Source organism: Athene noctua, chromosome 2, assembly GCF_965140245.1.
Source record: "Athene noctua chromosome 2, bAthNoc1.hap1.1, whole genome shotgun sequence".
NCBI classification, from domain to species: domain Eukaryota; kingdom Metazoa; phylum Chordata; class Aves; order Strigiformes; family Strigidae; genus Athene; species Athene noctua.
The window spans coordinates 97,277,974-97,299,765 of record NC_134038.1 but is presented as its reverse complement, the minus strand read 5'-3'; the positions used below and the strand labels follow the sequence as shown (position 1 = coordinate 97,299,765).

Genomic DNA, 21,792 nt, shown 5'->3' with positions numbered 1-21,792 from the left:
TTCAGAGGTCCCTTCCAACCTCAGTTATTCTCAGGGATCTGTGATTTTGTGTTACCTCTTCCCATAAATCTTGCTTTTTTAATGATAAAGCTCTGTTGCCTAAATAAGAACAATAGCCAGAGACCAGGGCACAGGCCAGCTCCTTTCTCCCCCTGTAGCACAGACCCGGGTGTGGCATGGGCCATTTTGCAAGTTTTCATTCTGATATGGACAGTTACAGATTAATTCCTGTCGCAGGGAAGACTGGACCCAAAATGGAAGAGGGAAAAACCAAAATACAGTGGCAGGGCATGCGTGTGTGTAGGGTAAACAGGAGCAGGGGTCATGGAGCAGCAGCAAGGGGGGTGCAGGAGGGTGTTTTACACATACTCGCAAGAATGGTCATGCACACATCTACTGAGACATTTGACATTGAGGTCAATCATGTCTTTCAGCTATTTGGAGAACGACATTGCTGCAGGTTTCAAAAGGATGATCTGCAAGTGCAGCCAAAGCTGGCTCATTAGAGCACCTGCCAGTCTTTATCAGTTGTCAAATAAAGCAGATGGATTTGGTCAGCAAACCTGCAGATAAAACATTAAAGGTTTTGTTGTGTTTTTTTCTTACTTTGGGCCCCACTTCAAAGCTAGTTTCTGCTTTAAAGTTCTGACTCAATCTGATAAATAAAAGAAGTTTAAGTTTCCAGTTAGCAATGTTTATTAACAAAAAACCAACACAGCTGGCCATTATGATTTCTAGCATAGGCAGACTCAACTTCCATTTTTTTTCATAAAAAGAGGGGAAATGGCTTACCAGAAGTTGCACCAAAATAATTCTATAAATAAAATAGCAAGCATTAATGATAATCATGCAGTAACAAGCATTCATTACCTCTTATCCTAGGAGTTTAAAACAATTAGGCCTCACAGAATCTAAAACAGGATGGCACAAGTTAAAGGACATAATTCCCATATGGCCATAAAATTAGGCTGCTCTGCTTATCGTAAAGTTCACAAGAATGGACACAGGACCTAATGCAGGAGAGCATCTCACCTGTTAGAGCAATTGCCCGGGGCATTGTCCTCTGTAATTTAGAGGAGCCCTAAAGTCTACTAGATTATACATATCTCACTGCTGTACCTCGTCTGGAGCTGGCATTTGCCACCACAGTGGCTGGCAGCCCAGTGCCCTTCAGCGGTGTTGATCACTGAGAGGTAGATGCTTTTCTCACCTCCCCTTCAGCCTCTTTGGACATTAGGAACAACGCTGAACCTGGTTCACCAAGCCTAGGCCTGTGTGGGTAAAAAAATCCTTATCACTCAGGTGTTTGTGCAACACAAACATTAGAAAGAAGCATAGATACCATCAGAGGGAATTCATTAAGAAAATGCAAATTCATCTTCTTGGCAAGCTACTTATATTTTCCATTCAGTTCTAATTATGATTTGTAATCATTACAGAAAGTACCTCTACATATTCATCACTTTCCGGCAACTACTTCCTAATCGATGTCACCACTGATGTGATTGGACGTTGCTTCAGATGTATTTCTGATGCTGAGATTAAGAAGTGAGCATCTTTCTGGGATTATCGCCAAGGGCATAAATCTCAGAGAGATGTGATGAATGGAGAGGTGTGAGGGAGGCACTTGAGGAATAGACCTTATCTCGTGATGATGATTTCAGGGAGATAACTTTTGGAGAAATAAAGAAATTACAAGCACTTGTCAAAGAAGATAGTTGTAAGAGATTTGACATAATTCAGCAAATGGTGATGAGTAAGAAAACACTGTTTCCTTCCTGGCAAAGCTCTCATTTAGCACCTGGGAACAAAACTAATTAAGTGACTCAAATGAGAACTATGAAATGATGCTTTTAATTATCTCTTCTGTGCAATAATTCTTTGTCATGCAGACATGCAAATGATTTGCTGTTCCCAAAAGATTGTGCTTGTGATGAAAGAGAAGAAAACAGGCCAGATTTTACCTTCAGCAGCACAAGCCTACCTCCACTGTAAAGTCATCAAAGGTGTTTGAATAAGACAGGATTTAATATGTAATTGAGAGTAATTCCAGCCTCAGATTATACTAGTTTATCACTGTATGCTTTTCCTGATGCCTAGGGAGCGATATGCCTTAAATCTTGCAAACAGAGATTCTCGTTCAGTGAGGAGTACCTGCAGCTGATACAATAGCAGACTTGCATAATTTTAATACTCCAAGCAAATCCACATGGGTCAAAACAAACCATGGAGCCTGCAATCTCTGCATCTGGCATTTCAGCTGACATTTACCTGGCAGGGAGGGGGAGGAATGGTGGGAGGGAGAGGGGAAAACGAGGAGCAGCATCGGCTTTCAGGTGGAATTGTAATAACTCCTTTATGGCAGGGAATTATCATAGAGCCAGTGCCAGTGAAATTAGCCCACCATTGTACTGGATAAACAGCGCATGGGTTGAGACAACAAACCCGTTGATCTTATCTGTCAACACCCAGATCATCATCTGGGCTTTGACTTATCATCTGCTCTGTCAACAGTTCCCCCATAGAGAAAAGAAATGGCAACAGCAATAGTAACATCAGCCTGCAGCACACAAGAAGCTTTTTGCTTTAGCAACCTGCCAGGGCATAAAAATGTGCCACTTTAAATAGGAAGGCACATTTTTACTGAAGAAGAGAGACTTTGGGCAATTTTCAGCAATGGGATTACAGTGAATTCCACCTTGGACAACAGTTTGGTGATACAGACGTGGCAGAGTTCAGCGACTGCAATGTAACTTTCTCAAGATCCATCAGAAACTCCAGTATTTTTGTCAAACATTTTGGTTACTTTAGTTTGATTTGCAGTTGTGCATTTGTGTCTGTATCTAAATTAAGGGAGAAATACAACAAAACTAAAAAAGAGCAAAGCACAATGCTTCCATTAACGGAATATGTTGGCTGGAAGCTTAATCAGTAAAACAAGGGGACTCAACAGTGTGTTTCCCTTCCTTGCAGCTTGTTTTTCATCTTGTTTCCCTTTCCTTGCCCTTCAGGCTGCCATTAGAAGGTGGCCTTTCATTATGTGGACACAGAGTAGCGAGCAATGGGAAGTATCCCTGGACAGGCATGAGCAACTCTGTCAGCATAATCTGCCACTGCAACATATTAACTTGCAGAGGTTCACAAAGAAAAGATTTATCAGGGTGCCCAGGCTGCTGACAAAAGGTGACCTACTTTCTTACCCAGCCATATTTGTATTCCATTTATTGCTGAGCCATCAGGGTGCACAGAAAGAGGCAAAGCTTCCCCAGGAGCGTGTCAGATGTAGACAGTGTCTGAGCCAGGCAGGGGAAGGACACAGACTGGCAGGTTTGATGAGCCCCCATGGATCCTTTGGGCACAAACATGGGTCCTAGGGCAAAGTGGGGAGAGATATGTAGCCAATAGCAGCAATTTGCAGGAAGTCTTATGACAGGTACATTCACAGAGAGAGTATCAGGTGGAGGAAAGCCATGCCTTGGAGAAGAAAGATCCACTGAGAGCTGACTGCCTAGCCACGATCTGCTCTCTGAAACATATTGTCAGGGTTCAAACTCTTATTAAAAGGATCAGCCTGTCCCTTTCTGAGATGATTTGTGCATCTGTAAAGCCTGTAACATCCTCACGTCCTTAACAAGGAAAAGAAAAAACTACTTAAATTAAATGGCTTTGGTACAAAGAGGATCTGGCAGTGGCCAGCTTTATATTATTAACATTTCCCAGGAGTGATGTTCCACAGTGGCAGGCTGATGTAATTACCAGAAGTGAAGTTGTAAGTCCTATTGAAAAGACCAAGAGATTTGCTAGCGACTTCAAAGAGGTAAAGATTTGTGTGGATTTGCACAGGGATAGAAAATGCAATGGGTTAGAAAATCAGGTCCTCCAGTGTCTTTAATCTTTTGTGGGCTTTATCCAGACATTTTGGTCTACAGGGGATTTAAATTAAGTTGCAAAAGAGACTTCCTAAACTTTCTATCTGAATGTTATATTATGTGGGTTTTATACTATTAGCTTAAAAAATTGACCTTTTCTAATCTTTTTGGATTAATGGCTTGTGGACAACTAATGCTGGCTTAGCATTGGCAAGGAATTTACTTTCATGATGTAGAGATGGACAATGATCTAATAGTGATTTGCCTTTATCCAGGAAATTCACATATATATCAAAAGATGAAAGAAAGATCTTGGGATGAACCAGTAAATGATCAAAAATGACAGGTCAGAATAAAGTACACTGGAAAAGGCATTTGAGAGAACTTGTAATACAAAATATGTTACAGATATTCACTGTGAAAATATACAGTTGGGCATTTAGCCTCTTTTTGGTCCTATTTTTGTATTAAAAGTAATGGTTCTAAAGTAATTGTCCAGGTTTGTTCTGAATTATTTACAACTGATCTTGTGCCAGGTTTTGTGATTTTTTTAAAATGGAGGTCACTCTAAAATGTGAAAGAGCAGTCAATTAAGGTTAAAAAAAAATCATACTTGTGATTTAACATAATCTGGTGTCCATATGGATATGGAACAAAGGGATATCTACCCTCAGACCGTGCACTGTGATGAGATGTCCCAGAGGATCCAGTGGTCTGAGGATCCTCCCTGTTGTTTTACAGATGAGGTAGAAATGTCACTTTTGTAAAGTAGTATAAGACATATTTTCAGAAATGCCCAGCATTGTGAAAGATGTCTAAATTGTCTGGACCAAAAAAAAAAAAAAAAAAATCCTTTTCACTACAAAGATCACGTCAAAGACAAAATGCATCTTTTAAAAGATTTCCAGGTCCCTTTCAGGACTTGCCACTGGTCAGCTTTTCCCTCTGTCCTCTAGGTTCCAGCATATTTGAAAATCCACCATTACAAGAATTTTATGCAGGTCCAGGTGAAGCATGGAGCAAATTAAGGCAGGCTTCAGTAGGCAGATGGCACACAGCCGTCCATTGAAACAAATGTTGTATAATGATTTCCACTGTGCTTTGGTTGCACTCTAAACATATTTGTTCCACAGCAACGTATCATGGTTAAGACTGACTTGTTTTTTAACACCTCTGGGGAGGAGCCCACATGATGGGCTGGGGAATAACTATTTACCCTCAAGCAGCCGTGGAGTTGTCATGGTCCCCAGTATCTTCAAAAGGGCAGGTAGAGAGGACTCCGTAGTTGCTGAATGAGGCATGGGTTTAATTAACACCAGCTGTGGGAGGTGGTGTCCATACCCTGCCCTCTGTCTTCAAGTCCTTTGCTGGCCCTCTGTGGTCTGGGAGTGCTGTAGCCAAGACTGAAGTTAACAGGGACTATAGAATAATCTCGATGGACTGTGAATACAGCACAAAAGGGAATACTTGTTCTCTCTCTTCACACCTGAAAAAGAAAAGTACTACTTGTGACTTTCTTTCAGCTAAGGCATTTTGTAAATAAAACTGTAAAATTTCTATTCTTTTTGAGTATCCTTACAAAGACATATACCAACTCTATGACTGCGTCTCTCTTCCTCATAGATATTATACCAGTGAAAGGTGTTGACGCAGAAGAGGATTGTGGTTGGGCATACAGTACACACCATTCCCTAGGTTAATTTACTCATTGGCACTGGCCAGCTGAGAAAGAGCAGGAGCAGAGAAATACGGCAGATGGCACAGGAGTACTGGGAAGACCATCGCCACTCTTTGCTTTTTGCAACACAAAATTGCCCCTGCAGATGAAGACTGACTTATAGAAGCACTCTTTTAATCAACATGGGAGAGGCTTCTTATAGGCTGGAATCAGTCTTGTGAAAAAATGCCTCCTGCTGTGCAGTGCACTTCCCCAGCTGCTGTTCTGCATCCAAGGTACCAAGCACATGTGGAGGGGTACCAAACCATGTCCCAAGAAGAGTCTTTGGACAATGCTTCGCTGCAAGTACCACCCATTGCTAGTCGGTGTTTTGAAAGAAACAACAGTGTTTTGCCAATGCTGGCATGAAGAGACATTTAGCAGCTTTAATAATTAGCATGATGGAATCTAATCTGCAGCTGATTCACAGAAACATCATTACATGGTACTTGGCTTCTCCTTTGCCTCGGTCCATTTTATTGTACCTGTTGCTATGCAAAATAATATCAGCTGTTAATGAGGACATACTGGTTCCACTGGAGGTAAATGAAGAGGGGATTTTGATTCTGTCATATTTTCCCTCTGTTTTGTTTTCAGTCCTCCAAGTATGGATTACTCTGTCCTTCTCTTAGTTCAGGACAGAGCAAGAATAGTTGTATTTCACCACAGTGAGCCCCATGCTCTCCCACAGCTGTAGCAAAGCATGCCTTTGAGGAAAGTTAGCACAGCCTCTGAACTGTTTCTCTAACATTTATACTCTGTATAGCTATACTGTACCCATGATTCTTCTCTGTCATAAGCAACAGCATATAGATGATACAGTGGTCCATTTTACCTATATACCCTGTCTCCTCCACTGAAATGTCCAGACCTAAGTCTGGAGCTAAGTAACCATAAAAAGTAAAGTGAAGTGTCTCCTGACATGGGCTATTTCCTGATGTGCACTAGAAATGGTTAGTGATGAAGAAGACATCAACTTTCCCTGAGGCAAATGACTGCAGAAGATGCCAGGCTGAGGTGATTTAGTCTTGTTCATTCAACCACTGTTTGAAATGAGAAATTTAATCAGGAGAGTGCACAGTCACAAGAACCAAGTGTCTTTCTGACGACTGTACTTGAGATTAACTTGTATTTGCTACATGCTGCACAACTTTGCATAATGGTTATGCATACTGGACAAAGTCAGTGACCAACAACTTCACCAGTAACAAGCAGTAGATTTCCACACAATGATTTTACTCCAAGGTTAGAAAGCAAATTCTGTGGCTGGAAAAAAAACCCCACAAACAATATGTGAGAAAATATGCTGGTTTGCTATTTTTTTCTCCAATTGAGAGATGAATTAAGGTTTACTTCAAATTAAAATCTAGACTTTGATTCTGCATTTAAGAAATAAAGATGTTCTCAAATGGATATACGCATAGAAAGCAATAAAATCTGTCTTAAAAGGCAAGTGAGTGAAATTGCCGAAGTAAATCTATGAAATAATTTGTAATACTAATGAACTCCGGATTTAATTGTAGGTACAGTGAAGTCAGCCACCTGCCAGCTTGTAAACTATCATTGTGTAAATCTAATATACAGAGGGTGTGAGTTACCAGAGGTGCCCTGACCAGCTTCATGGAAACACTGGGCTCAGTGAAGCAATCCCAGTAGGAGAAGAAGATCCAACACTGCAGTCATGCCCCTCCTGGATGTCAGCAGATTTTTTGCCTGGGTTGATTTTGGTCTCTCATAATTGAAAAAAAAAAAAAGGAAAAATGCTGAAAATAGATGAAGCAGAGTTAGAGACCTGCTTTCTATTGGCTCAGTGATATTTTTTCCTGGTGTAAAGACATGGATTGCAGTGTTAGGTACACCTGAAGTCAAGAAAGGTACAGCTGTAGAAAGACTGTAGAGAGGAAGCCATTACAGAGGCCAGTGTCCTGAAAGGTGCTCCTGGGCTAAGCACATGGAAAGACTTAGTTTCCAGAATAGCCAAAAAGCTGGGAAGTAACAGACTAAACCCGTCCTGGGCTACTACTGAGAGGCATCTGTGGTGGGGACACCTTCATGGGACACCTTTATATTTTCACCTTCACGGCCTCACAGACATGGTGTATTAATCGCCCACTGCAGAAAATTGAGCCATGACCACTAAATGCAAGATCCATGGGCAGGTCCTCTGCCCCATTCTCCAAGTGAGGTGGACACACAGGGGGTGTATAATGCTGCCATGCAACCAAGTCATGCATCTGTGTGTTTTTTTGCTTTTTTTGGACCTGTTTTTTAAACCAGCTCCAAGAGTGTGAATAAAACTATGAAGACCTGCCAGATAGTCAGCAGAGGTTTCAAAGAGGGATGTTCACCTGTAAGAACATCCACCTGCGAATGTACTGGACCACATACTGCCCTGCCATGATTCTCCAGCACTGGAAACAGAGACCTAGCATGTTGTTCAGATTAACTCTGGATTAGGATTATGCAATGCCAACAGAAGCGGCTTTGCAAGGGCTGAATTGTTCACTTGCCTGTTGCCCAGGCAGTCTGAGTCCTTCCAGACATGCTGCATCTCCACTACTCTCAGATAATAAGTAGTCAGTTGGGTGCTAGAGAAGTGCTGAAAGTAAATACTGGGAAAACATGGGAAACTGTTGAGGTCCTAGGTATAATACTGACATGGCAGCATGTAAACATCAGTCTTGTGGAATATTTGTTCATGATGTCCAAGGTAAGCCCATCACTTGATTTGGGGCCAATAAAGACCCTGCAATGAGAGGACTATTGCTTTCTTCTGTAGTGTGTGAGTTGCAACCTGCTTCCTAAGGCTATTTCAGATTTTAAGTAACAATTTTCGTACTGCATCATTGTTTCTGGACATGGGCTTCCCATGGGTCTCTTCTTCTCCCTTTACATACTATTTATTTGTACTGGCTCTCAGTCTTTACCATAGGTCTTAATTTGTCAGAGAATATTGGGAAACTATTTTGAAGCCTGTAACAGTCAGTGGCATGTGGAGGTGACACTCTAGGGCCCTGTCGAGATTAAACATTTACTGCTTGGCTTGTCTGTGATAACAGCGACCTGAATGGTCTTCCCTTCCTATGTAAACTGACGAAGCTCTGCATTTCAGCAGCTGGGAAACCAGCCCTGTCGGCACCACTCCTCGTTTGTAGTGAGGAGCAGCTTAGCTTGAGAGCACGCAGCCTCACAGCAGCACTCGCTATCCTCCAGCACAATGATGAGCTCTGCTACAGGAGATCCTGATAATACCAGTGAGAGGACTACTGAGTGCATGCCTTGTCTTCACCGGCCCTGGAAACGGCATCTAATGAAGGTGAGCACTCCTTCCCTCTCACTGGGGAGATGAGCATTGCATAGGCAGCACAAATAAAAAGATACATATCTAGCCACAGAATGGTATCTGACAAGTTAGGAAATTCAAACCAGCTGTCACCCACCTCTCTTTCCCTAGCCCTGGTGCACAAGGCACTGGCTGCAAAGTGCAGAGAGACACCATGTAAGTCATAAGCACCACCACATTTGTTTTAATGACAACACTGTTTCTCTTCCTGTGCATTAGGATCTCCTCAGACTGTGGTGGGTATTTTCTGCTGTGCTAGGCTTTCATTGGACTCCCTACCCTAGCTCTCTGAAATTGTTAGTCTATAACATTTAATGGAGATGTCTCAGCCGTTTTTGTATTTTGTAATATTTGTACCAACTATGATTAACTGGGTGTATCTATCTTGTATTTGACAAGATATCAACCACTGTGTTTAGGGGTAGTGATGTCTAAGGACAAGGAATAATAGTTTTTCAGAGCAGAGCACTCATCTCAGAAAGCTTGCCTTTGCTCTTTTTTCCAAAACCTCCAGGTATGGACTCTAACATACTGTCTGCCATTCCCAGGAAATTAAATTCATCCCAACTACATCCAGGCTCCAAAGCACAGTGACACAGCAGCTTGGAGTGGGGATTTGTGCAAGGAATTATATTGGACAAATGACTGGCTATGTTCACCTCTGTTTTACACAGTGTTTACTATACAATGGATTTTAATTGCTCTTTCACTCATGAGTCAGCATAGCAGATGCAGTCTCATGTGTGCATGCTAACAAACTGACTTCTAGCATCCAACATGTACTCCACAGACTGCAAAACGTTATTGGGAACTACATGTGTGTAGAACCTAGAAAAGCGGTCTATGATGTTTAAACCACCATAAGAGATTCCTTGATGAGCTTGTATCTGACACACTATCAGATATTACACCAATTTACCAAGCAGGAGTTTTAAGACAAATAAAAATGCTTTTCTCACACAAGCATAACCAAGCTCTAGAGCTCCTTGCCTCTCCAGAATTTGTGACAGCCACAGGTATAAAGTAGTTCACAAAAAAATGAAGTCTTGGAAGATGCATTGTGCTATTTAACCATAAGCTGAAAAGATTGAAGGTAGGAGTATCCCACTGTGGAAGGCAGATAGCTGTGGACTTGCCTGGTTCTACACTCTTTCCCTGAACATTTGCTGCTGGCCACATTGGGTGGAGACAAGTTTATGTTCTTATTTTATAGCCATCTTCCAGGTAAAATACCACACAATGGATTCTGATTCCTTGTTGTTGCTGATATCTCATTGCTTGCCTTGAGGGTGATCAGTGTGTGAAGCCAACAGAACTGCAGTGGTATAGAGGGATGCCCTCCGGTTGTGTTGCGGTTTAAGCTAAATATCAACTGGAGCAACCATGCTTTACCTGTATATACCAAGTTTCCCCTAGTAAGTTCAACTGAAAAAAGTGCTTCACATTACTCTGTTAAGTAGACCTTACTGCAGCAGATTAGCTACCATGTCCTGTTCAGAGTAAGTCACTGAGTGCAATGATAGGCAGTCAGCTCTGTACACACACATCATCTGTGTCATTTTGGAAGCAGCACAGAAAAAGCCAGAAAACCAGACAGTTATTATGATGGATGTATGCCAAAAGGCTCACACTCAAATTCAGGCTGTCCCAACTAATAAGGTTTTTTCCCCATAGGTCTGATGGTACCTATGTGCCTTCCTGGATTCAATTCTCTAAGTGGAATGTGATCCGTGTGAGAGCAGGGAAGTGGAGGCGAGCAGGATGCTTTCTGCTTCTCCTCAAGGCTGTTGCATCACGGCCTTTGAGTCAACACATTTCAGACCTCCCACAGAGAGAAGAGCTGGCTCTTTAACTGTGCAAGTCCCAGCATAATAACTTTGGGTAGCTTTCCCCAAGGCGTTTTGCTGAGGTCATACATGACAGTCACAAATATTTCCCAGATTACCAAGTCTTGTGGAAGTCTGTTGCCTGTTGGACAAAGTTTGGTTGTTTTTTTTGTTGTTTTTTTTTTTTTTTAATTACTGTAAGGCAGAAGTTAGCTAAAAGGTGATCATACAAAGTGATGTCTGAGTAACTTGATCATGACTTCTTGCATTAAAAGCCAGAAACACAGAGGAATCCCACCTTTGCTTTTCCCTTTTTGTACCATGAGGCTCTTCTTGCAACATCAGCTAAGAAAGCAGTTTTCTGGGGACCTTCCTGAATGGGAGTTCTCCAAAGGAGATGAAAGATATTTCTGTGTTGTGAGCCTTATGCAGCATCGGGAGAAATGAGGTGTTGAAGGAAGGGTCAAACTACCTGGAAACATAGTAGCAGCGGGGTTTTCTAACTGGTATAGTTTAGAACAGGATTGAGCATACTGGGGGGGTGAAACAGAACTTGAAAGCTTTGAGTAGGTCACTGACTGTATGTATAAGCTATCCGCAAGGAAACTGTGACAAAATTTCTTGGGAGGGAATGTTAGCTGGGGAAGACTCGATTTCTGGCAAAGTAGGAAGAAAACCCCAATGGATATGCTGCTTTCTTGCAGAAGATCATATACAGCAGTTCTTTCAACCACGCAGGTGAGACTAACAAGGTACCTGAGCTCCGTATTGACAGCTAACAGATTTCTTAAAAACAGCACAACCGAGTAGAATGACAACAAAGCACTGAAAGTGCGCAAGGCGCTCTTATTTGCCATTCACATGGGATTACACTCCTGCCAACATTTGTTGAAACTTGTATCCTTGATCAGGAATGACATTTTGTCATTTCTGAAAATGAACAAAATTCCTCTGGTGAAGAATTTGAAGTTTAAGCAGAACCAAAATTGCTCAATGCCATTAATAGGGCCCTGGCTGAGCTTTTAGCATGCAACTTTTAGTTTTTAGCAACAATACAGGGGAAAAAAATACTAAATTAAGAAAGAAGCTAGGAGGCCCCAGAAGGGCATAAACTATGCAAATCTCTGTACTCCCAGTTAGCACCTTGTTCCAATTCTTTTCTACTCCTTCTCTGCCTCTTTTTTTTTTTTTTTTTTTTTTTTGTGTACTTATTTTCTACTAGGATAAACTCTGTTTGGATACAGGAAGATATAAGAATTCTTATAGGTGGTGCAGGGCACAAGTGGCCTTGTACAGTGTGGGCCAGGTATGTGCTTAGCTGATGCTTAAATTATTCCAGGTTTTCTACAGAGCAGAAATAACTGGATAACTAAGCATCAATAGGCCCCTTTCTTTTGTTACTACATTTCTTGCTCCAGGAAAGCATCCATTGATTTCACCATGACTTCTGCTAAAGACTGAATCCATACAGACAGTGGAACAGGGCCTTCAAGAGGGGAAACAATTGTATTAGTACTGGTGTTCCTAGTAAAAAGCTGTGGCCATGATACTGTCTGGTTGCAGAAGCTAAACAAGTCTGATGTTAGTTTATTTAAGTGTCCCCATGTGAATCCCCACTGCTATTGTGTACAAAGCAGGGAGACATGGCTGAATCCTTGGCAAACAGCAGACCCCTAAAACAGGGCAAATTTTCAATAACCTCATTGTTGCATTTGGACTGATGGACAGGAATGGCAAAATATGTTTCTGATGAAGAAGCCTTAATTTTCCTTCTAAAAATGAAGCTAATACTATGGATCTCAGGTTTATTTCTGTCTTCTGCACTTCATCTACTCTGTCTTAGCTATTTTATAAACCCCCTGGTCACTAGTAAATTCATGCTACAGCTGGGAAAGTGCCTGAATCCTGGCCCAGATGTAGTCTAAAGAATAACTGCAAGTAACATTCTGAGACACAGAACTTTTTCCTTCAGTAAACGGATGGCCCGGTCCAATGCATACAGTTTTACACACAGAATCACAGAATCGTTTAGGTTGGAAAAGACCTTGAAGATCATCTAGTCCAACCATTAACCTAACACTGACCATTCTCAACTACATCATATCCCTAAGTGCTATGTTAACTCAAAATATACATATATACACATATATATGCACGTAAGTATGTATAAATACATGCAAATATATTTATGCATGTGTTTGTGGTTAGGTACATGCTCTGTACATCTTGACAGCCCTGGCTTCCACTTAAGGGCCGCATTTCAACAAAGTATAATTATCTCGTTATGGAGAATCAAGTCACTGTTGCATAGGAAGGGAAATAAAACCAAAAGCTACTCCTCCTCACTTCCCCTAGCAAGAAGATTTTCAGGTTTGAGGCTTCTGACAGAAGGAAGTTGTTATGAGTTGTCTTCCAGGCAGATCTCATATCTGTGTTTGGCTGTCCTGACGGTAAGCAGGCTTGCAGCTCAACTGATTGGCACAGCCAAGTAATTTCATCAGCCTCACTTCAGCCAGCAAGAGGCAAGGAAACAGCTGGGCCTTCAACCAGCCCTGGTGTTTCAGTCCAAACTCATCTGGGACATGCCCATCAAACACATCCCAGAGAAACAGTGAAGAGAAACAGGTCTGAGTCTCCCCTGCTATGGTCCTTACTATTTTGTGGTATCATACGTCTGCGCCAACTGTGTAGAAACCCAAGGCTGGGTATGAAAAGCTTTATTTTTCACCCTGCTTGAGCAGGCTTATGTCAGCATGCAATGTGTAAGACTAGAATGTCACAGGGGTCACAAGTCCAGCACACACACCTTTTTAAGGATTTTATCAGTGTAAAAACACACTGCTAGAAATTAAGCCATTTTAACTGACATCTTGAGTTGTTTCTCTCAGCAGCTATACGGATTCTATTTTGCCTCAGTGATTCTCTGCACTCAGTTTGACTTCTTTTATTAATTTCAGGTGCATGAAAATAGTGTATTTCATTCTGGAATAAGAGCTTCCTTCCTACTTTTAGAGGTTTTCTTTTTCCTTGGTCAGTGTATGCCTTTCAGAAACGCAGTAAGTGGCATGAGGGAATAACCCTGCCTGTGAACTTAGAGCCCTTCTTCAGCTATAGACTTGCACTATAATAAACCGATTTTGTTTTATATTTTCTTCAGTTTAGTACGTAGACTGACTCTCAAGCTCTCTAGATTCACTGACTCACCTAAAAAGTCCATAGACAAGCTCACAGATTTTTATTGCTGGTGAAGAGATGTGGTGTCTTCCAAAAAACTGCTGATCCACATAAAATAATATCTGTATCTGAAATCGTCCTCTTTTGGCAAGAAAGAGTACAATAGAAACCCAGCAGTGGCATTAGAAATAATTTCCTTTCATGATACTGTGTCAGGTCCAAACTGAACTGAGAAAGAATTAAACTGTTAACCCAATAGCTCTTAATCGGAGAGAATTGATGATGTCAGGCAAGGACAATATCTCACACTTGATTTCCTACAGATTATAGAGGCATCTCTTAACATTGAGTCACTTCTTGTCCAAAAATTATGGCTAGTCCAAAGCTAACTCCCTGCCATAGCAGATAATCTGCCACAAGGACTGCCAAAGATGTCCAGATTTTGGACAACACCTAGGAGGGCCAGCAATCAGCTGTGGGTCACTGTATTTTCCAACTGGTGTCTGAAGCAATGGCAGCTTTTACCTCCCCTCTTCTGCTCAGTTTTGGATTTGATGAGAGTCAGGAGCTGCTGCACATAGGGAGACAGTGCACTTTTGCTGATAAATCTCTAACTGTACTGTTTGGTGACTTTTTTCCTCCAGGTAAGACAACAACTCTGGCTGCACATGCAGTGTCTCTTGGGATAACTGACTTCCAGCCTGGAAGGAAATCTACAGCCCTGCATATCACTTTGCAGAAGCTGGTGATTTGTGCTCTTATCTGTTATCTCTCTTCATCATTTCCAGACGTAGTCATGCACAGGCAATGTGATTATATAGTTCTGTGGAAGGAGTTATATAAATGAAATGCCCCGTTATCCCTGTTACTTTCTTATGTGTCATTCTGGTCATTCTTCAAAAAAAAAAAGAAATATTCTAATATATCTCCAATGATAAGCAAAGGCTCCTTGGTCTCTTTGTCTCTCATATACACACACTCATCTGTCTGTTGTGCATTCACAAACTCATTTCCTCTTTGCTCTCTCTTGCATGTTCTTGCACCCTTCTGGAAGTCCTGCTTTCTTACATGTACATTGGTAGACAAAACACAATCAGGACAAAAGACTTGCACATCCTAATTAGCCTGACTGATTTTTACTTGGTCTGGAGAGCCTTAAAAGCTGAAAAGGCATTGAATATCAACAGTGTGGCACTTTATCCAACAGGGGAATATTTGTTTTCATAGGTGAGCTACCCAGTACCAGCAGTCCTGACCTGCCTGGCCACAGGGTGAATTGAGCTGGAAGAAAACACTCTACTTTCCCAAGGACAGGCACGGGTTATCTTTTCTTTAACCTTCCAGTTTGTTTCCCCTACTTGTTTGTTTGGGTTGTTTTACCCTCTACCCATTTGAGGTGTGTTTCTGGTTCAATGCTCCTGTAAAGGCCAAAGGAATTAGTGCTGTTGAAAGAAATCCAGTACTGAATTGCCCTTGTGTTGTTCAAACTTTGTTATGGCTTCAGTTCATTAAAACCAAGAGATGGACAGCTGGAAGAGAGAGAGACCAGCTAGAGGTGGGCACTTGGGGCTGGACTGTGGTAAGTCTTCTTTAGGGACCAGACCTGTTTTCTTTTGAAAAGAACATGATGAAAAAGTCACAGCTGTGAAATGGCAGGCTGACTAGGAAATGACATATTCCAGGCAAGCTGGAGAAAGAGTGATAGATGCTCCATGCCCTCATTTTACTAAGTGTATCATCTCTGGTTCCTATCAGTGCTGCAACTCAATCTGCAGGTGGGTATGTTGCATCCCTGCCTCACTTCTCCAGTTTTCTGAGCTCTGTTGATTTATTCCTCTACACACTTCCCAGCCCTCTGATGTCCCTGAAGAGTGACCTCAGCAGTTCCCATTGCTGGTGTGGTTGGCTGCCTGCAGGTCCTGCCAGCTGTGAGCATCCCTGAGGGCCTGTGGGCAAGAGTGTTTCTCAAGGTGGAATCAGTCATGTGTTGCCTCCTCTATCCCAAACAGATGGACAAGCACAGGATGAAGACTGCAGTAGGGGAGAGATGGTACCCTCCCAAAGACTGCAAGAGAAAGACACAGCCAGCTGAAAAAAAAAAAAGGAGGAGGCAAAACCTAACCCTTAGTTTGTTTCATTTTCTCAGAAAACGGAGACCTTCAGAAAGATGAATTTTGCATAGCTATTCCCCAAATCAAACTTCCCAGGTCTCTCTGGTCACTTGAGCAAAATTATCAAGATGACCTAAAATAGGAGTAGAGTCCTTGAGGCACAGTAGCAACAGAGTGACTTTTTCCTATCAGTTCTCTAAAAGCTTGTTGTTGTTACGACAGTAATTGCAACAAGGGAGATGATCATTGTAACAGACTGGCCTATTTTTAACAACAAACCAGGACTGAAACTTTTCTCTCTTCTTCGTTCCCAACTGTTATTCTTTCCTTTCACTGTTCCCACATTTAATAATTTAATTATTGAAAAAGCAGGAAAACAGTAGCAAAAGAATATAGAGGAAACAAATGACATAGGGGAAGTTCCTGAAAGAAAAAGGCCTGTTTCTTCCATGTAATCAAAAAATCCAAAAATATTGTGAAAACCAAACCTTGGGGCATCTTTTTTTATTTCCCCCAAATTCAGTACCTAATGAAAAGTATTTTGTTTGAAAATCATGCATCAGTTCTGTTAAATAAACCACTGGAAAAAAGTTCTGTATTTTCTAAATATGTGAGTATCTGCTAAAAAACATATATTACGAATAACTCAGTGTGACTGAGTACTCCTCTATTTGGAGGGAAACATACATCAAAATTCTTTTGAAGTTATTTCTGTCGGGTGTGTCAGAGTTTACTAAGCTTTTTCCAAGGCTCTTTGTTAAAGAATAGCAGAAACCATATAAAATGTAATTTAAAAATAACTACTTACTAGGAAGAAGAAATAGTGCATTCATATACCACAAAATGGCAAAATTTTAGCAACTCTGAATATCAAGTTCTTGAGTTGTAACTCATTTGCCCTGGAAACTTACTTAGCAAGTCAGAAAAAAAACACATTCAGAATGCTGCAAAGCTGTAGAAGAAGTAAGTGCTGACACATTAAATAAAATGCCTCTATTTTTATGTCAAGTTCTGATAACATTTTTTCATTTTCAAATATAAAGATAAAAAGTATTCAGATCTTTCCAGACTTGGCCAAGGCACCTGATTCTCAATGGAAAATATTTTTATGTCTTATGTCAGCACTACTTTGTTCCAAATTAAGAACTGTGGCATTGAAATCTTTCTTTTATGATAGCATCCATTTCTCACCAGTTCTCTTTTTCCTATAATAGAATCATGTGTTGGAGATGAATGCAGAAGCATTTCAGTTCATTCAGCTTCGTACATCAGTTTTCATCTATGTCTGAATGCAAAATTACATAATGAAATATATCTGTTGTGACACAACCCAGTGAAACCCTAGAGAAGAATGAGAACTTGAAACCAAATTTCCCAAAAAGTTAATCTGAATCAGACTTTTTAACTGAAACACTACCAGAAGAGTGGTTATATATATATCTAAGGTGTCACCGTAAGCATTTGAGGGTGAAGGCTGAAGACTCAAGTCTCCCTTTCAATTTAACTGACTATTCCTTTCACTAGTTAGTATCTGGAACCGAATGGCAAACTGTTGTGAATGTGTTAGCAAAATTAAGTTCTTGAAAGATAAATCAATAAACTGGGAAACAAAGAAGTATCAGTATTGAAGAAATGCTGGCACTACTCAGACAAGTATGGAAGGATTTATATGAGCAGCTGGAAAGGAGTACCATAAATGGTTAGCAATTGTGCACTTCATGGGGAGCTCTAAACAGTGGGGCTGGGTCTGTCTAACTCTCTCCATGACTTTGCACCCCAGTTCAATGAATTCTTGAAGCCCTTATGAAAAGTCATCTTTGATACGTTTTGCACAGGCACAGGCTGAAGGCATTACTCTGAACCTCAAAAGAAACCTGCTTCCTGCAAGACTTCCAGACCAATATATTTTCTGTGTAATGTGATGCTTTAGTCCCATTATTTACAGCCAGCATATATCCCTTGTACCTTGGACTTCTCATAACTCCTCTGGTATCTCAATGCATAACTCTCATGCCCTCCGTGTCTACCTTTCTCTTCTGCTCTTTCCCATAGACATAAACATTTGGAAATCGGGTTGGTTAGACATGAATACTGACCATGGTTTTTAATCCTCTAACCACCTTCTGTTGCTTTTAGTGTTAGTGCCACCACTAACTTGGGAGGTGCTAGAAGATGATACCTGACCAGAAAACTCACTTCTAGCAGATGCCACCCTTACCGTTATTCTTCATTCAAGTCTATGGGCATTGCCTCAACTTTTTCAACAACAGCCACCAATTATGAATAACTCAGTTCCCTGTACCTCCGCAGAGCTCTTTGTGTCATTGCAATGCTACAAAACACAAGTCTCTGTGAACTTGAAGGCAGCATCTCTACCAGGTAAACTGCTCATTAAATAAATAGGAGATAAGCTAAGTTTGCTCCATCTGTATAGAGGTCTCTGTATTAGGAGACAAGTCAACAAAATTTTATGTGTACTTGTTCATAAGAGTGCAAGACTATTGTCCTCTCCCTTGTTTTCATCTGCAGTAAAAGGTCAACATCAATTTAGAAGTTATCTGTATTTTGATCATCTCATCCAGGGAAGAGAAAACCAACATTTATGCTTATCCAAAGTAACAGTAGACACACATCTCATGTGATTGGCTGCGAATATTAGAGACCTGAGAAGAACACTTTTTTGCCATTACAATAGCTTTCTGCAGCAGCTGGCAGTACCCTCTGCTGTCAAACATTAATGAGAAATCGATTAAAATCAAGGTGGCCCATCTCACAACTTTGTTCTCTAGCTTCAGCACTGAAAGTCGCTTCATCAGGTTTCACTTAAGTACCCACCTGGCTCAAAGCTAGCGTAACTGTTCGCTGAGGTCACCTAGATATTTCAGGGCAAAGTGTAGTGGGCCTGGACCTGCTCAGTCCTCATGTTTGCTACCACTCTGGAAATTTCAGCTGACCCATCCCGACTTTGACTTTCTCACTAGCCAAACTCACATTGAGAAACAGGGCTTAAACTAGTTCTGTCAAGGACTGCCAGTGCTGTCTAAATGATCTGACTTCCTGATTGTAGTCACACATGGCAAGTATTCACAAGTTTTCTTCAAACTGGGACTGAGTACTGTGAGAACTGATCTTCACTGAGATCCTGGCATGTACCCTGATGCTATTGAGAGCAACAGTTTCAGTGCTGTTTCTACATCCTTTCTAATGAAATTACCACTTCTATTTTTGAACTGCGTCCTTTAATTATTTTACCCTTCCCTTTTTTTCAGGGTGGAACATTTCCCAGTGAAAGATTATCCTGGAAGTATACAGTATAAATAACATCTCCTGGTATGACAGGCTCTCCAAATAGCTAAGTCAGAAAAGAGCACAAAGAAATTTTCTTCTTTTTTTTCTTTTCAGTATGATAATCAGAACTAGTCCTCTCTTCCTCTTGAGTCAGCCCAGCTATGTGAGGTAGGCCAGGCTGCAGGAGCTAGCCTCATTCACATTTCCTGGGAATCAAATTCTCTTCAGCCTAACTTTTCTCTTGCTTCTTTCTTCCCTCTGTCTTGTCTCTTCAGGATGTCCTAGAGTTAATTCATGGTAATTAAGCCTATCCTAGAAACCCAGTTTAAGAAGATTAATTTCTCCTGCCAAGAGCTTTATTTATGCTATTTTCTTCACCACACCTTCAGTTTATTGCATAGTTGTTATATCATGAAGATAAGGAGGATGCACCCTTCATGTCTGTGACTGCCATACCTCAATAGGCTCCTTCACAAGGTCAAGGGATAAAGCCAGATGCCTCCAGAGGAAAACTCCTCTCCATTCAGGTGCATCAGTGAGCTATGTGAATTGGGTAGGATTAAACTAGGCAGTTCTTACCCACTTTCTCTCCACAGTGCCAGCAGATCCTTCCTGCGCATTTACCCCCACTGTCCTATTTCTGGCCTTTTCATATCAACTTGTCCTCCTGGCCCATATTCACCTCTTTCAACTTCTACACATGGCATAATGTCCTGGCAGCAATCTCATCTCCTTGGAGAAGATCCCCTAGACCCTTTGCACTTAACCATTTCTCCTAAAAGTAGGCCAGCTGTACCTTTTATTTGCTCCACTCTCATTGCTTGCTTAGTGGATGCTAACTAATCTGAAAAAGTGTCTGCTTCTAAACTGTTTACTCAGCTGGGAAGCATACTGGTACTTCAGGGTGAGTAGCATCATGAGAATAAATTGGTCAGTATTGAATTGCCACTAAGCCACTAAATTAGTAGTATGCTGAGAACTCCGAGCCGATCACTCTGCTCTGCTCATGTCGGTGCATTCTTGTTGCCCTTCCTGTTTTGGAAGGCAATTTCTTGTTGGGAGTTGCATGCGACTCTTTAGGGTCAGAAAGTAACTTGCAACAAGAGGTTGTACAGACAAAGTCTTTTCAGTCTCATTTCGCTCTTGCATTGTTCCTACCTCTGTCTTGTTGCCTCTTCAAGATGTTGCTCTTTAGAGTGCACCATGATTAAGGCTGTCCTCCAGACCTAGTTTTGGAAGCTGTGTTTTTGTGGTAGATTCCTCTTTTCCCTTGGGTCTGTCAACGTACACAAGTTTCCTGTCAGTTTATACAGAAGCTGGTGCTGCAAAGTTATCTCCAAACTCCTTTTCACTTTACAAAAAGTTTCAGTTCTCCCTCCAGTGGAAGACTGCACATTGCATCTAACTCCATTCAACATAAACTAAGGAACTTTTACATGTTTATTTCCCAGCCCTAAGGCCTTCCTGTGGCCTGAAGAAAAAGATCCCTGTGGATCAAGTGTGCACTACCCACGCTGAAGGTCTGGAGAACTTCCAAGGTTGATAAGACAGTGAAGAACTAGGTTGAGCAAGAGCAGGATCTCACTGTGTAAGCCATGTGCATGTGCCATTTCCTTCACTCAGTTAGTAACAGTTAATAACAGCTCAGTTATTTCTTTCTGTAATGAATGCTGTGATTCAGTCCAAGTGTTCCTCAGTCTGGAGGAAACTAGAGGGGATTTCACTCTCAGAGAGCACCTCTTCTGCCTGTGGTGAGGACAAGCCTTGTTGGTCAGGCTCCGAACAGCTTTGGAGTAACCACTTTGAACTGCATTACAAAACCTCCCATTTGTGTACCAGCTTTAGAGGAGACTGGGAAGTGAAGCATCATTCAGCACCTCCTGTTGTTCCAGCCTCATGCATGAACTTGGGTTGTGGTTCATTTTTCTAATGAGCGCTCTCTCATCAGAATAATCAGGCACAGAAAAAGTGATTGTACTGAAAGACAGGATTGCGTGTAAATAAGGTTTCCAGATATGAGGTACACTCATGGCTTCTAGGCTGTTTTCAGAAATTGGTGAGTGGTAATGATGCTGGGTCCAAGCCTGCAAACTGTGTTCCCAGGAGTAAGCCAGGCCCTGCTGGACTGCTCCTGTTTTGTTATCACAGCTGGAAAATGAGCAAACACCAGCAAAAACTGGACAAGGACTTTTCTTCAAATCCAAGCGCATTTATTGCACTCTTCTTCTAAGTGGTCCTTTGCTTCTAAAGGCCCAAGGAAAATGGTGTCCCAGGTGACCCTGGTGGTGATGCTGACACTCCTGGGAGCTGGGCTGCTGGAAGTCAAGTCCTCATAATCCTAGGTACTGAGCAGTGAGTGTCACCTTTTCTGTCTCCTGTTTAAAAGTGACAGGCATTGCTGTGAAGGGGCCCACCAGAATTCAGTTAGATTTTCCTTCCTGTTGAAATGAAACATGGCCCCTCT

The 21,792-nt window shown here is 41.5% G+C and overlaps 1 long non-coding RNA gene across 2 annotated transcripts in view; it reads left to right on the top strand.

The window, feature by feature from the left end:
- Positions 1-21,792, top strand: part of LOC141957733 (uncharacterized) — a 51,828-nt gene that overhangs the window by 24,582 nt on the left and 5,454 nt on the right. The window contains exons 3-4 of one of the 2 annotated variants that reach the window (XR_012633161.1): positions 8,699-8,902; positions 14,574-14,931. This is a non-coding gene — a long non-coding RNA (uncharacterized LOC141957733). Of the gene's footprint in view, positions 1-8,698; positions 8,903-14,573; positions 14,932-21,792 lie in introns of those variants that run through there. The other variant, XR_012633162.1, reaches the window with a different exon arrangement.